Genomic DNA, 15179 nt, shown 5'->3' with positions numbered 1-15179 from the left:
AGCAATGTCTACTTCACATCCGTGCACCTCAATGAAGTTTTCAGAGCACAAACCCCCCACACACATGATCACATTTATGCTTCACACACACACTCTGTGCCAACAATATGAATCACAGTCCCATGGGGTTCCAAATGCGTATTTTAAGCTACATGTACCTCAATATAACTTCATTGCAGTACAAAAAATAATCCAGGTCATTTGAGATTTGATCTGGGAGAAGTAATTTCCAGAGCCATAGGCATTTTGGAGGTAACAAGAATGCTAGGTTGATTTAAAAGAAATTTAAGTGGGTGGGGGGAAGAGTCTTCAGTAGTGTAATCCCTAGTAGTGGGTCATATCTGTGAGGGAGCTTCCAAAAAGGATGTGTGCCTTGCAACTGAAGTCAGTGACATAGATCTCCCAGAGGAATACTTAACTGTGCACATAGAATTTGCTTTAGATATCAAAAGTCAGCTATGACAGTTTTACCCCCAAAAAATATCTCAAAAAGGATATTAAGTTTTGACACCATCCAGGCAAATTATATTTGAGGTGGCTTAAGAGTCAAAAGAGTATCCACATTTTAATAAATTTTTATATGGTTTGTGCTACATCTGTGATCTGACTAGATTAGGAAAAGAAGCAAATGGATTTGCAGAAGAGCAGACTCTAGGGAATTTTAAAAGTGGGGAATAAAAAAAGGAGGCAAAAAAATCCTGGTGTGGAGAAGATACAGCTTTCAGAAGCATGAGGTCTTTGAAAGACAGGCCAATAACTGATAACCAGACAAATAGACCATTGATGTCATGAAATAGACTTTGTGGCTCACATTTAATCCTGAGCCCTGGCGCCAGTTGCAGATCAGAACCCTTGCTTAAGTGTTGCTCTGAGCCCCCAGGAGAAGGCTGTCCATCGGACAGCAGGGGAGTGAGCCCCATGACTGGCACTGCTCTGGGAGGGTCTACACTAGCAACAAAGGTTTCGTGTTCTGTCTGCAAGGGTCTTGGAGCTCCTCTGTGGGGCTATTTTTTCTGGTAGGTCAAGTACTGAACCACTAGGAGGACTTAAAAGGGAAGCCAGGAGATGACTAGCTTGGTATCGTGTTAATACTCACCATACAGGAGGACGCCAGTTTAAGTCTTCAACCACATATGGAAGCACCTGCAAAGGGAACCACCATAAGTGGTGGAGTGGTGCTGTGGTATCTCTCCTTCTCTCTGTTTTTCTGTCTTTCTCTCACATCATCTATGAAAGAATAGAAGGAAGGAAAGGAGGAAAGAAAAGAAGAAAGAAGTAAGGAAAAGAGGAAGAACAGGAAGGAAAGAAGGGAAGGAGGGAAGAAGGGAGGGAGGAGGGAATATCTGTTGGGCGCAAAAAAATCATGCAAGAACACAGCCCCAGCAAAACAGCCCTGATGGCAAAAAGAAGGAGGAGGAGAGAAAGAAGGAAAAGAGGAAAGCAAGAAGAGAAAAAAAATTAAAAAGAGGGAGTCAGGCTGTAGCGCAGCGGGTTAAGCGCAGGTGGCGCAAAGCACAAGGACCGGCATAAGGATCCCGGTTCGAACCCCGGCTCCCCACCTGCAGGGGAGTCGCTTCACAAGCAGTGAAGCAGGTCTGCAGGTGTCTATCTTTCTCTCCCCCTCTCTGTCTTCCCCTCCTCTCTCCATTTCTCTCTGTCCTATCCAACAACAACAACAACAATAATAACTACAACAATAAAACAACAAGGGCAACAAAAGGGAATAAATAAATATTTAAAAAAATTAAAAAGAGAGAATTTCTGCTCCTAGAAATGAGCGAAATAAGCCTAGAGATCTACCTAGAAAGTGAGACAGCCTTCAAGTGATGTGGATGGGTTAAGGGACCATATACATGCCAAAACACAGGCCAGAACTGCACGTGAGAGAACACAGGACTCACAATACAGGGAACTCAGAAGGGATGTCTGGGCATTAGGAGTACTTTTATCTAGGGATGTAGAGAAACAGATGAAATATCTGTGCTTTATAAAAATCTTCATGCAGGGCACCAAAGTAAAAACCCAGTGGTGAGGGGTATACATGTAGCTTCCTGGGCCAGTGGGGGGTGGGAGTGAGCGGGAGGGATGGGTCACAGTCCTTTGGTGGTGGGAATGGTGTTTATGTACACTCCTAGCAAAATGTAGACATATAAATCAGTAGTTAATTAATATGAGAGGGGGAAATCAATTGTATGTCTCAAAGTTTCTCAAAAGACAAACTGAATCTTTTTAATATATAGGCTATGTATTTGATATGCGGACTCTCTCAAAAGCCTAGACCAAGTAGATTAGAAGCTTCCAATAGCACAGCTATATACAAGATACTGGGTACTGTACAGCAAACCATAACAAAGGGACTTTTCAAAGTTAACCCAATTAACAAATAATGTGATGATAATATTAACTATTGATTGTCTTTTTGAACCCTAAGACAGCAGGAACCTCACATCTTCACTATAGAGCCCCTACTTCCCCCAGTCCTGGAACCCTTGGATAGGGCCCACTTTCCCGTATGCATCTCCCAATCCAAACCAAATAATATTGCATCCGCCGATCACAACCTAACCAAAGCAACGATTGCCATCTCAACATGCTTCACCTCAGACTGTATCCAGAGACTTCACGTGTGGAATGACAACCCTTCAGCTTCATTACTCGGGTGAGACCTTTCCTTTAATAGTACACTCTAATTTCATCTCAGGTAGTTCACTTTCTAACAAAGTCCCATAACCTAGATATACACCAGTTTCTGTGAGAGAGAGCTTATGTGCACACGTATCCATAAACTACTGCAAAATATATACCTGAAAGCAGGATTACACTAGAGTTTGCAGTGAGTACCTCCCTAACACTTCCTCTCCACTATTCCAAGCTTGGGATCCATGATTGCTCAACAAATTGTTTGGCTTCATATGTTAACTCTCTTTTCAATCACCAGGTTCCAGATGCCACCAGGATGCTGGCTAGGCTTCCCTGGATTGAAGACCCCACCAACGTGTCCTGGAGCTCAGCTTCCCCAGAGACACACCCTACTAGGGAAAGAGAGAGGCAGACTGGGGGTATGGACCGACCAGTCAACGCCCATGTTCAGCGGGGAAGCAATTACAGAAGCCAGACCTTCTACCTTCTGCAACCCTCAACGACCCTGGGTCCATGCTCCCAGAGGGCTAGAGAATGGGAAAGCTACCATGGGAGGGGGTGGGTTATGGGGATTGGGTGGTGGGAATTGTGTGGAGTTGTACCCCTCCTACCTTATGCTTTTGTTCACTAATCCTTTCTTAAATTAAAAAAAAAAAATGGAAAGGGTAACTGAAAAAAAAAAATCTTCATGCATTTTTTAAGTCAATACAGATGTGTATCTATGCCATACACCAAATAAGGCTCCAAACTGTTGTATCAGTGCATCTATAGCAGTAGCTTCTTTCCCAGTATTTCATATATAGAAATAGTAGCGGCAGGAGGGGGGGAGGGGGGATGAGCCATGTGGCAAAGCTGCTTAGAAACTGCTCAGATCCCTTGCTCAGGGAAAGCCATTCTTAAAGCAGCAGGCATCTTCTGGAGTGGAAGCTGGAAGAGAAACAGATTGAAGGGTGAAACTTGAACAGGGTGTTTAGGGGAGAGGTGGGAAAAAGCATCTAGGAGAGCCTTTCCCTGTAGCCAGGAACCCTGCAGGTGACAGGTTCAGGCAAGGAGATGCCTTTTGGTAAAGGACTGGTGATGGAGTGGCATGGGGTGAGGCCAAGAATCAAGAAGGTCATTTAGGATATTTATGGCATGGTTAGATGCTTTTCTCCCCTAAGATCTCAAAGAGTGAATGGCTGGATGGCCAACTTTGTGCCTAGCTGACCGATTTATACTTCTCAGGGCTGACTTCACCTAAAAAGGTTTAGGCCTTTAAGGGGGAAAAAAAGTATTTAGGTTAATTCTGGTTGATTCTGAGAGTCAAGTGACCAGTGAGTTTCTCAGTCAATGAGATGGGATCTGTATTAGAAGGGGAAGCCTGGGGCTTCACGCATTGCTGAAGGTCTGGGAAGACTTAAGTCCCCTGGGACTGGGGGGGGGGGGTGATCTTCCTCTCCCTCCCCACCCCCACTCCTTGCTCCCCAGTAGAAATCAGCTACAAATCTCAGCTTGTTGGGAACAGATGGCCTTGGCTGACGAATAAGCCACCGCAGGCTGCTCCACCTGTTCTCGAGCTGGAATAATCAACTCGAGACAAACATCGGCGCTGAAATAACTCATGGCAGCGGGTGATGCTTGGGCACAGATTTCCAAACTCTCTTAAATACCCCCCCACCCTATTCCCTACCCTCTCCCCAGCCCCAGAGGCCATCAAAGGGATGTAATGAAGCAGAAAAAGCAGATCTAGCCTCGAACTAAGCGCAACGCCAATGGCATGGTACAACAGGGCCTGTGCAGGAGGTAGAGATGAGTTCTGTGATTTAGGGGCTGGGCAGGCCATGGAGGAACCATTCACCTAGACAGTGAGGGAAATTGTTTCTCAGGAGAACATAGGGACAGCTGGTCTATGGCAAGGACAGGTGTGAAGAGACTCAACCAGTCAGAGACAGTAGGAAACTGGGAGTTGGGATTCACTTGAATCTGTTTATTAAAGGCATGCAGTACAAATGGGACCTGGCCACCCAGGAGCTGCTCTGTAGTTCAGACAGCTGTGCTGGGCTGGAGGGCCATGGACTCACATTCAGACTCCCCTCACCTCCTTGATGAAGTCAACTGGGCTAATGCTCCCTGGCAGAGTCCATCAGGGGAGTGACAACACCAAGAAGCAGTGGTGACAGCAATGAAGGGATGGTGCTGACATGGGATCTGGCTCCTGCAGAGTCAGGAGATGGCTGGGGTGTGAGAGAAAATGGCCAGGCTCTGAGTGCCTCAGCCAGACACCACCCTTGGGTGTAGCCACCCAGCCTGGTGCATGGAGCCTGGTGCTCTGAATCCTCAGATGCCATCCTGTCCTGGAGGAAGCCTGCAGAGTCCTTGGACAACTCTCACTACACTTACTTTTCAGACTATCAGCTATTTCCTTGGGCACAGAGCTTGGATGAGAACAGGACCCTCATCTATCATTTCAAGCTCCTCAGACCTGTTCCCCTTGTGACCTGTGCCCTCATGAGTGCCATCCGTGGTGATCCCTGCCCTGCTGAATGCCTAGCTCTGTGGTTCACACTCTACTAAAACATACAAGGAGTTGATTTTTTAAATATTTATTTATTTTCCCTTGTGTTGCCCTTGTTGTTTTCTTTATTGTTGTTGTACTTATTATTGCTATTGCTATTGATGTTGTTGTTGTTAGATAGCACAGAGAGAAATGGAGAGAGGAGGAAAAGACAGAGAGGGGGAGAGAAAGATAGACACTTGCAGACCTGCTTCACCGCTTGTGAAGCAACACCCCCACACACACTGCCCAACTCCCAGGAGTTGATTTTTATTTATTCTTTTCTATAAAGAAAGTAAAAAAGTAAAAAGAAGAGTAAATGAGGGGGGCTGGGCAATAGTGCACTGGGTTAAGCACACATAGAACAAAGGGCAAGGACCAGCACAAGGGTCCCCGTTTGAGACCCTGGCTCCCCACCTACAGGGAGTCACTTTGCAAGTGGTGAAGCAGGTCTGCAGGTGTCTATCTTTCTCTCCCCCTCTCTATCTTCCCCTCCTCTGTCCTATCCAAAACAACAGCAGTGGAAAAAATGACCGCCAGGAGCAGTGATTTGTAGTGCAGGCATGGAGGAGCCCCAGTGATACCCTGGAGGCAAAAATAAAAAAGGTAAGTGAATTCTTTTATCCATCAAGAAACTTCAGCAATCACCAAGGCAGAGTGACTCTTGCTCATCGACATCCCCACCCACTCACTTTCCCCATCCCCTTTAGTATGTCATTTGAAAGCAGAGCCCAGATATATCACTTCATTAAAAATACTTGTGGTCCTGGAGATGGTGCAGTGATAAAGCTTTGGGCTGTCAAGCATGAGGTCCTGAGTTTGATCTCCGACAGCACATGTGCCAGAGTGATGTCTGGTTCTTTCTCTCTCCTCCTATTTTTCTCATAAATAAACACATAAAATCTTTTAAAAAATACTTAAGTATCTGTTGTTCAAAGAAAAAGAAAACTAACTCTTTCAAAAAATGTAATATGGACCAGAAACAGCTCACTGGGTAGGGCACTTGTCATGGGCGTGGCGCAGATTCGAGTCTTAGAGGTGCCACACACTAGAGAAAATTCCAGTGCTGTGACATACCTACCCACCCCTATCCAGTTTCTTTTCTTTTAAAAATTTTTTTTATTTATAAAAAAGAAACACTGACAAAACCATAGGATAAGAGAGGTACAACTTCGCACAATTCCCACCACCAGAACTCCATATCCCATCCCCTTCCCTGATAGCTTTCCTATTTAACCCTCTGGGAGTATGGACCCAAGGTCCTTGTGGGATGCAGAAGGTGGAAGGTCTGGCTTCTGTAATTGCTTCTCCACTGAACATGGGCATTGACAGGTCGATCCATACTCCCAGCCTGTCTCTCTCTCCCTAGTGGGGAAGCCCCAGCCAGTTTCTCTTTGCCTCTTTAACAAAATGGAAAAGAGACCCAGAGCAGTGAAACCATGCCTGTGCAAGACCCCAGCTCTGCAAAATAATAATCATCGACACAAGCCTCTTATCTCACAGAGAGAGAGAGAGAGAGAGAGAGAGAGAGAGAGAGAACTCCTTAATATCAAATATGCTGTCAATGTTGGTGTATTGCACCAAAGTAAAAGACTCGGGGGGGTGGGTCCAGGTCCAGGAACATGATGGCAGAGGACCTAGTGGGGGTTGTACTGCTAAGTGGAAAACTTGGGTGGGGGGTGGGGGGTGGAAATGTGCAATCAGTGTTGTGTGCGCATGTGTATGTAGTTAACTTGTTTGATGAGAACCCAAACAATATTGAACAGCTTTCTGTTGTTGTCATCATAGGGGTTCACTGCTCCGGGCCAACTTTTTCCGAGAGAGACAGAAACACAGAGGAAAAGACAGCAGAAAGCATATTACCAAAGCTTCCTCCAATACAGGGCCAGGTTCAACCTGGTAGAGCAGGTTTTTGTTTGTTTGTTTTTGTTTTTGGTGATTTAATAATGATTAACAAGATTTTAAGTTAACAGGAGTACTATTCCATATAGTTCCCACAACCAGAATCCCATGTCCCATTCTCTCCATTGGAAACTTCCCTATTTTTGTCCCTCTGGGAGTATAACCAAAATTCTTTTTTTCAAATTTTTTTAAATTACCTTTATTTATTGGATAGAGACAGCCAGAAATCAAGGGGGTGGTAGAGAGGGAGAGAGACAGAGAGACACCTGCAGCCCTGCTTCACCACTCATAAAGCTTTCCCCCTGCAGGTGGGGACTGGGGTCTCGAATCTGGGTCCTTGTAATAGGTGCACTCAGCCAGGTGCACCACCACCTGGCCCCTACCAAAATTCTTAATGGGATGCATAAGGTGGAAGGCTTCTGTAATTGCTTCTCCACTCGACGTGGATGTTGGCAGGGCAATCTATATCCCCAGCCTGTTTCTATCTTTCCTTAGTCGGGTAGGGCTTTGGAGGGGTGAGACTTTGGGACATATCGGTGAGGTTATCTGCCTAGGGAAGTCAGGATGGCATCACAGTAGCATCGGCAACTTAGTGACTGAAAGGCAGTAAGATATAAAGCAGGGAGAACTGTTTAATAAACAGAAACCCAAAGGTAGAAACAGAGCTGCTGAAAATAGGGGGTCTCCAAATGGGAAGGGGCTAGGAAGACTATTTTAGGTATGTTCTACGGGGTCTGTAACTTTAGTAATTTTTGCCTGAGCCTGGCAGCTAACATGTAGGTGAACTGAAAATATTGTCTCAGAGATGAGAATAGGGCTGCATTAGGGCAGAGAGTAGCTCCCAACATAAGGAAAGTATATAAATACAATTAACATTTTACCTTATGATCTGACCTAGGGCCCATATATATTCATATTTAGCACAGGAAATTGTATAACCTCTGAGTCCCTGTAGGCCTGAGCCCACAGTTCATGGTCACAGCTAGGAACATTTTAGGCTGCACTCATTTCAGGACCAGTCTTACTTGAGTTGCTGAATAGACTGACCCAGCTTCCTTTCAGAGAGTGGGGAAGTCCCTACCATTGCAGAAGTGCCTCCTAAGGGAATTCAGATCGAATTGCTCTTGGGTGGGGCCCGAGCATCATCTTTTTGAATGCTCCCTGGGTGGTTTTAATGTGCAGGCAGGGTTAAGAAGTGCTCTACCTTTACTCCCACTACGTTCCTGCCAACTCCTCTTGGAATAGGCTTTGAAATCCCTCTCAGCCTCTACCAAGCATCCAGACAGTTTCCAGGGCACACCCACTTGGCTGAGAGGGAGAGCTAAGGACTTACTTTCTCTTTTTGCCTCCAGGGTTACCACTGGGGCTCAGTGCTGGCACTGTGAGTCCACTGCTCCTGGAGGACATTTTTTTCCCATTTTATTGGATAGGACAGAGAGAAGTTGAGAGAAAAGAGGAGACAGGGAGATAGAAAGACACCTGCAGACCTGCTTCCACTTGTGAAGTGACTCCCCACCTGCAGGGACTCCAACCAGGATCCTTGCGCATGTCCTTGCAACCAGTACTATGTACACTTAACTGGGTGCACCGCTGCCCGGGACTTCTTTTTTCTTTTCCTTCTTTTCCTTTTCTTTCTTTCCTCCTTTCCTTTCTCTCTCCCTCTCCCTCTCCCTCTCCCTCTCCCTCTCCCTCTCCCTCTCCCTCTCCCTCTCCCTCCCTCTCCCTCTCCCTCTCCCTCTCCCTCTCCCTCTCCCTCTCCCTCTCCCTCTCCCTCTCCCTCTCCCTCTCCCTCTCCCTCTCCCTCCCTCTCCCTCTCCCTCTCCCTCTCCCTCCCTCTCCCTCTCCCTCTCCCTCTCCCTCTCCCTCTCCCTCTCTCCCTCTCTCTCTCTCTCTCTCTTTCTTTCTTTCTAAGATAAAGACAGGACAACCATATTCAAGTGAGCTAAAAGCTGGCTTCTTAAGGCTCCTTTTTCCTAGGAGGCACTTGAACTTTGGCCCATAGTTTTCCTTTTCCCTCCAAATTTCCACACCTCGTGTGCCTATTCCTATCTCTCTTTTTCCCCTAAAATACCTGGTACTGGTTTTGGTCTTGCAAACATAGCAGGGTTTTGTTTTGCTTTGTTTTTGCATGAAAATAACAAAAATCCTCCCTCAGGGGGGAAAAAAAAAGGTGAGAGCTTCTCTGGGACTTAATCCAGCACATTTGGGCATCTAAGAGCCCTTTTCTTCTTGAGCTGTTGGTCCCAGAAGCATGTTAGAGAATTAGTTCTTCCTCTCCCTAGCTCACCACAGTCTGCCTTCCCAAGGCTACTGCATCTCCTCTTCTCCCTGTCCCTGCACACTGCCTGCCTGCCTTTTGGATTCCTTTTTCCCTCCCGTGTCCCCTACTCCATGCCTCACTGAATGTTGGTGAAACAAATCTGGTCAGAAATAATGAGCAATCAGCTACCCTGGTGCTTGGGGCAGGCTGGGAAGGGGCTAGGATGGGGGGAAGGGGTAGGGAGCTGAATCATTTATAAAGCTTAATAAAGATGCAGATGAGCATGCTGACTAGGAGCCCCAGAGCTGGGCTTATTCATTATTCAAAGTTATGTAAATGCTGCTGGAGCCTGTGCCTTAGAATCCTGCCCCTAGTCCTTGCTGCTTCTGCCTGGCAGATCAGTGGGCCTTGTACCCCACCTCCCTTATATTAGCCCAGCCTTACTTAGACTCCTGCCTGGATAGTCATTTCAGACCCTTTCCAAGGTAGTAAAATCCCCAGATATTCTCTAGCCAGAAGTCTTCTACAGGTTCATGGAAAGGTCTAGGCCTGCAGGCAAGCCAACACAAGCCCTAGTAGGTGGGCTTCTCATGTTTACTAGATCTCCCCCCCAAAAAAAAAGAATATAAGAAAAAAAAATCCTATATGCATGTCTTCACAAATCTAATTGTAACCTAAAGTCCCTTGCTGCGCTAGAAGTTCACCACTGAATTATAGAATCTCTAATAACCAAATTATCTTTAGTCAGAGTCAAGCCACCAGTCACTTCCCACCTTGGTATCTCCAAATGACTCACCCTTGTTTCCTTGGTTTACCTTGCTAAATGCAGAAGCCCCTTCCGAGTTCAGCTTACACTCCTCGAACTCTTTGTTTTAATATTTGTTTTATTTATTTTTTCCCTTTTGTTGCCCTTGTTGTTTTATTGTTGTAGTTATTATTGTTGTTGTTGTTGTTGGATAGGACAGAGAGAAATGGAGAGAGGAGGGGAAGACAGAGAGGGGGAGAGAAAGATAGACACCTGCAGATCTGCTTCACTGCCTGTGAAGTGACTCCCCTGCAGGTGGGGAGCCGGGGTTCGAACCAGGATCCTTATGTCAGTCTTTGTGCTTTGCGCCACCTGCGCTTAGCCCACTGTACTACAGCCCAACTTCCCTTCTCGAACTCTTAAACCTTTTCTGAGATCTCACATTCTTTGAGGGTTTAGCTAACACAACTTACTACACATGTATTCTCTTCCACATCTAGATTACAGGATCTGCATCCCCCAATTTCCCAGATCTTAGCACCCCCAGGTTCTTTCTTTTCCCCACCACTCCCTGATCTTTTCAGTTTGTCCAGGCTGAGTGATGAAGAATTGGGTCAGAGTTACAATGGCATCGATCGCCTCTGCGTTCCCTTCTTTTCTGGCCCAGCTCTGAGCTCTCCCCACCCCCATTCTATTTTTAGCCTGCCTCTGTTTTCCTTAGTCTGGCTGGCAACCATACTAACCTCTTTCTCTTCACTGCCTTTATCTCTCGCCTGCAGCCCGTGCCTACCCTAGCCACTCTTACAGAGGTCTCCGATTGCTTGCCTCTGATTTATTTTTATTTTCTTCTATCTTGAGAATACATAGAATCTGTTTGACTGGGGTGCCTGGCCAAGCTGGAGCAGAAGTGAGCAGAGAGAGCAAGCTGTTGGCTTGTTTTGGCATCCTTTGATGTGCTGAAACATTCAAGTTGTCCTCTGACCCCTTCTGTAATGACTTCCTCTCCTCTATGCCCAGAGAGTTATTCCTTATAGCTCCTCTTCTGCTCTATGACTCCCCACCTCACCCCTAATAAGAAATGCTTGCTGGGAGCCGGGCTGTAGCGCAGCGGGTTAAGTGCAGGTGGAGCAAAGCGCAAGGACCGCAGTAAGGATAACCGGTTCAAACCCCCGGCTCCCCACTTGCAGGGAAGTCGCTTCACAGGCGGTGAAGCAGGTCTGCAGGTGTCTATCTTTCTCTCCCCTTCTCTGTCTTCCCCTCCTCTCTCCATTTCTCTCTGTACTAAAAAAAAAAAAAGAAGAAGAAGAAGAAGAAAAGAAAGAAATACTTGCTTCCTCCCACCTAGCAATTCTAAACCATTGCCTTTGGCTTTGGTGGTGGGGGGGGGAGTATGGCAGAACATTCCAAGAGGTCTTTGCCTGCCTTCTTGGGGCACATTTTCACTCTCTTCTTGTCCAGTTCTCTGCTTCTCTTCCCTGACCTCATCCCTCCCATGCATGTACCTAGCCTACCCCCTACACCCAACCCTGACCTTTCTTGCATCAGTTCTCTGACTCAAGAATGCACCAGCTCGATTCATTTATAGAGGCTCTCAGCCAGCTCATGCAGGGCTTGTCAGCATCCTCCACTTGTCCTTCCTCAGCCTCCTCTGAGCTTTGGCCCCCTTCTTTATGTATCACTAGCAAACTGAACAAGACTAGATATTTTGGAAGGGAAGCTGAAGCTGGCTGGGGGAGGAGGGTGGCATTGTGAGACAAAGACACAAGGAACTTTGAGAGAAGTTGAAGTTCCTGACTGCCTTTCTCTCCAACTTTGCCAGCTTGGTGTCTGGCGGGCTCTTCCACTGGTCTCTCTCTGTCCCTTATTCCACTCTTTTCAACAGTAGCATGATTCCTAGATGTGGAGCCTACACAGCTACAGAACACTGGGGAATAGAAGTTATAGCTTCTCTTACTCTTACAGGCTCTCCTCCAAGTCTGCTCAGATGCTCCCCCTCAATTGGTTCTTCCCTGGCCCCCATCTAAAGGGGAGCCCCCCACAGCTTTACCTGTCTTCCTCATCCTCCTCTTTTCCCCCTCCATGAACTTGTAATGTGTAGTGTAATTCACTATAAATACCGCAAGAATGGAGATCTCTTAAATCTATCTTTGGGAGTCGGGCGGTGACCCAGCGGGTTGAACGCACATGGTGCAAAGCGTAAAAACCGACATAAGGATCCCAGTTTGAGCCCCCAACTCCCAACCTGCAGGGGAGTCGCTTCACAAGCAGTGAAGCAGGTCTGCAGGTGTCTATCTTTCTCTCCCCTCTCTGTCTTTCCCTCCTCTCTCCATTTCTCTGTTCTATCCAACAACAACCACAGCAATAACAACAACTAATAGCAACAAGGACGATAAACAACAAGGGCAACAAAAGGGAAAATAAATAAATAAAAATTGAAAAATATTTTTAAAAAATCTATCTTCACAGATAGACCCATAATGTCTAACACAGAGCCTAGCATGAATCAGGGACTGAATAAGTGCATATTCGTAGCCCAGGAGATGGTGCAATGGATAAAGCACTGGAATCTTTTTTAAAAAAAATTTTAAAATATTTATTTATTTATTCCCTTTTGTTGCCCTTATTGTTTTATTGTAGTCATTATTATTACTGATGTCATCATTGTTGTTGGATAGGACAGAGAAATAGAGAGAAGAGGGGAAGACAGAGGGGGGAGAGAAAGACAGACACCTGTAGACCTGTTTCACCACTTGTGAATTGACTCCCCTGCAGGTGGGAGGCTGGGGCTTGAACCGGGATCCTTACACCGATCCTTGCGCTTTGCACCACATGCGCCCCACTGTGCTACGGCCCCGACTCCCAGCACTGGAATCTTAAGCATGAAGTCCCAAGTTCAATCCACAGCATTGCATATGCTAGAGGGATTTTCTGGTTTTCCTCTATCATTAATTAATAAGTAAATATACTATTATTATTACCATCAGGGTTATGTCTGGAGCTTGGTTCTAGCACTATGAATCCACTCCTGGCTGCTTTTTTTTTTTTTTTTTTTTACCAGAGCACTGCTCAGCTCTGGCTTATGGTGGTGTGAGGGATTGAACTTGGGAGTTGAGAGCCTCAGGCATGAAAGTCTCTTTGCATAACCATTATGTTATACCCCCACCCTGGCTGCTTTTTTTTTTTTTAATTTTCCTTTTCTTTCTTTCTTCTTTTTTTTTTTTTTATATGTATAGGACAGAGAAGTTGAAGAGAGAAGGCAGAGATAGAGAGGGTAAGAGAAAGACAGAAACCTGCAGACCTGCTTCCCTACTCATGAAGTGTCCCCCTTGCAATTTGGGAGGGAGTGCTCTAACTCCAGTCCGCCCACACTATAACCTGTGTGCTTAACCAGCTACACTACTACCTAGCCCCAGTAAATAATTCTTTTTTAAAATTATGTATTGATGGTTGTGAAAATGGATAAATAACCTTGTTTTGTGACTGACACATTCTGGTAGAGTTAAGCAGTATCCCCATTTTTTTTTTATTGTCTCCAGAATTATCGCTGGTACTTAGTGCCTGCACTATGAATCCACTACTCCTGGAGGCTATTTTTTTCCTTTTGTTGCCCTTGTTGTTTATCATTGTTGTTATTGCTGTCATTGTGGTTGAATAGGACAGAGAGAAATCAAGAGAGGAGGGGAAGACAGAGAGGGGAAGAGAAAGATAGACACCTGAAGACCAACCTGCTTCACCACTTGTGAATTGACATCCCTGCAGGTGGGGAGCCAGGGTCTTGAACCGGGATCCTTAGGCCAGTCCTTGTGCTTTGCACCAACTGCGCTTAACCCGCTGCGCTACCACCTGACTCCCCCTTGTATTTTAATTGTGGTAAAATCTATAAAACACGTACTATTTTATTCCTGTGGATATGTACAGTTCAGCGGCATTAAGTGCATTCCCATTGCTATACAACCATCACAACCATCCATCATCATCCCAAACAGAAGCTTTATGCGCATTAAACATTAACTCCCCATTCATCTTCCTCCAGCCCCTGGAAACCACCTTTTTTTTTTTTTTAGAAATACATCTCTCAGTTCTGCTCTTTATGCATTCCAGTTTGGCCTTGGTGATAACAAGAAATTCCTTTACATTTTTAATGATGTAGGGTTTTGTTATTGTTATTGTTGGGGTTTTGTTTGTTTATTTTTCCAGAGCACTTCTCAGCTCTGGCTACTGGTGGTACTGGAGATCAGACCTAGGATCTCTTACATGCAAGTCCAGTATGCTGCCTTGCCACTAGCTCCCCACCCCACCATTTGCCTTTTTGTCTATGAACATGACTGCTCTAGCCACTTCATATTGGTAGAATCCTTTTGTGTCTGGTTTATCTTATTGTACATAATGACGACTAGTTTCAATCACATTCTAGTATTTTCCCCATTTTACAAATATGATTATTCCCATTTTACAAAGGCTAAGGTTTAGGGACCATCTGAAAACAGGCAAAAAGAAGGCTTGGCATGAGGTGGATGGGACTGGCCAGCTTTTAGAATTCCCTGGAGCATCTGTACTAACGCACATGCCTAAGCTTATCAGGTATTTGAATAGGTGAGTTCCCTTTTGTTGTATTATTTCCTCCTAGATTTTTTTTTCTTATTGCCGATTCCCACTCAGCAATTCTTCCTAACATCCCTCTCTCCCTCCCTCCCTCCCACCCCCCTGTCCAGGTTTTCTTTTTTCCCTAGAGCAGTTTCACTTCTGTCCTCTCAGGTGACACCAGCCAATCTAATGATTCTCCTGCTTGGATTCCATCTGAGCACATTCACTGTCTACACCCCTCACACCTCCACCCACCCTGGGGTAGTTATGAGCCTGTTTCCTTCCAAGGCAATTAGTGCAAGGAGGCCAGCCGCCTCGGTGCTAATGCCGTTTCATTAAGTGGGAGCAATCCTAATGATAATAAAATGGCACATTTAACATTCAAACATTGAACAGGGTTTCTAAGCGAGTGTGTCTCTCTCTTTCTTTGTGGTATAACAGCTCCATCTTCATAAGGACCTGACAATATACCTTAATGAGAGACAGGAGAGAGAAGCATCTTTTTACAGAGCCAG

The sequence above is a fragment of the Erinaceus europaeus genome, chromosome 12 (genome assembly GCF_950295315.1).
Source record: "Erinaceus europaeus chromosome 12, mEriEur2.1, whole genome shotgun sequence".
Lineage (NCBI taxonomy): Eukaryota > Metazoa > Chordata > Mammalia > Eulipotyphla > Erinaceidae > Erinaceus > Erinaceus europaeus.
This window is presented reverse-complemented; position numbering follows the sequence as displayed.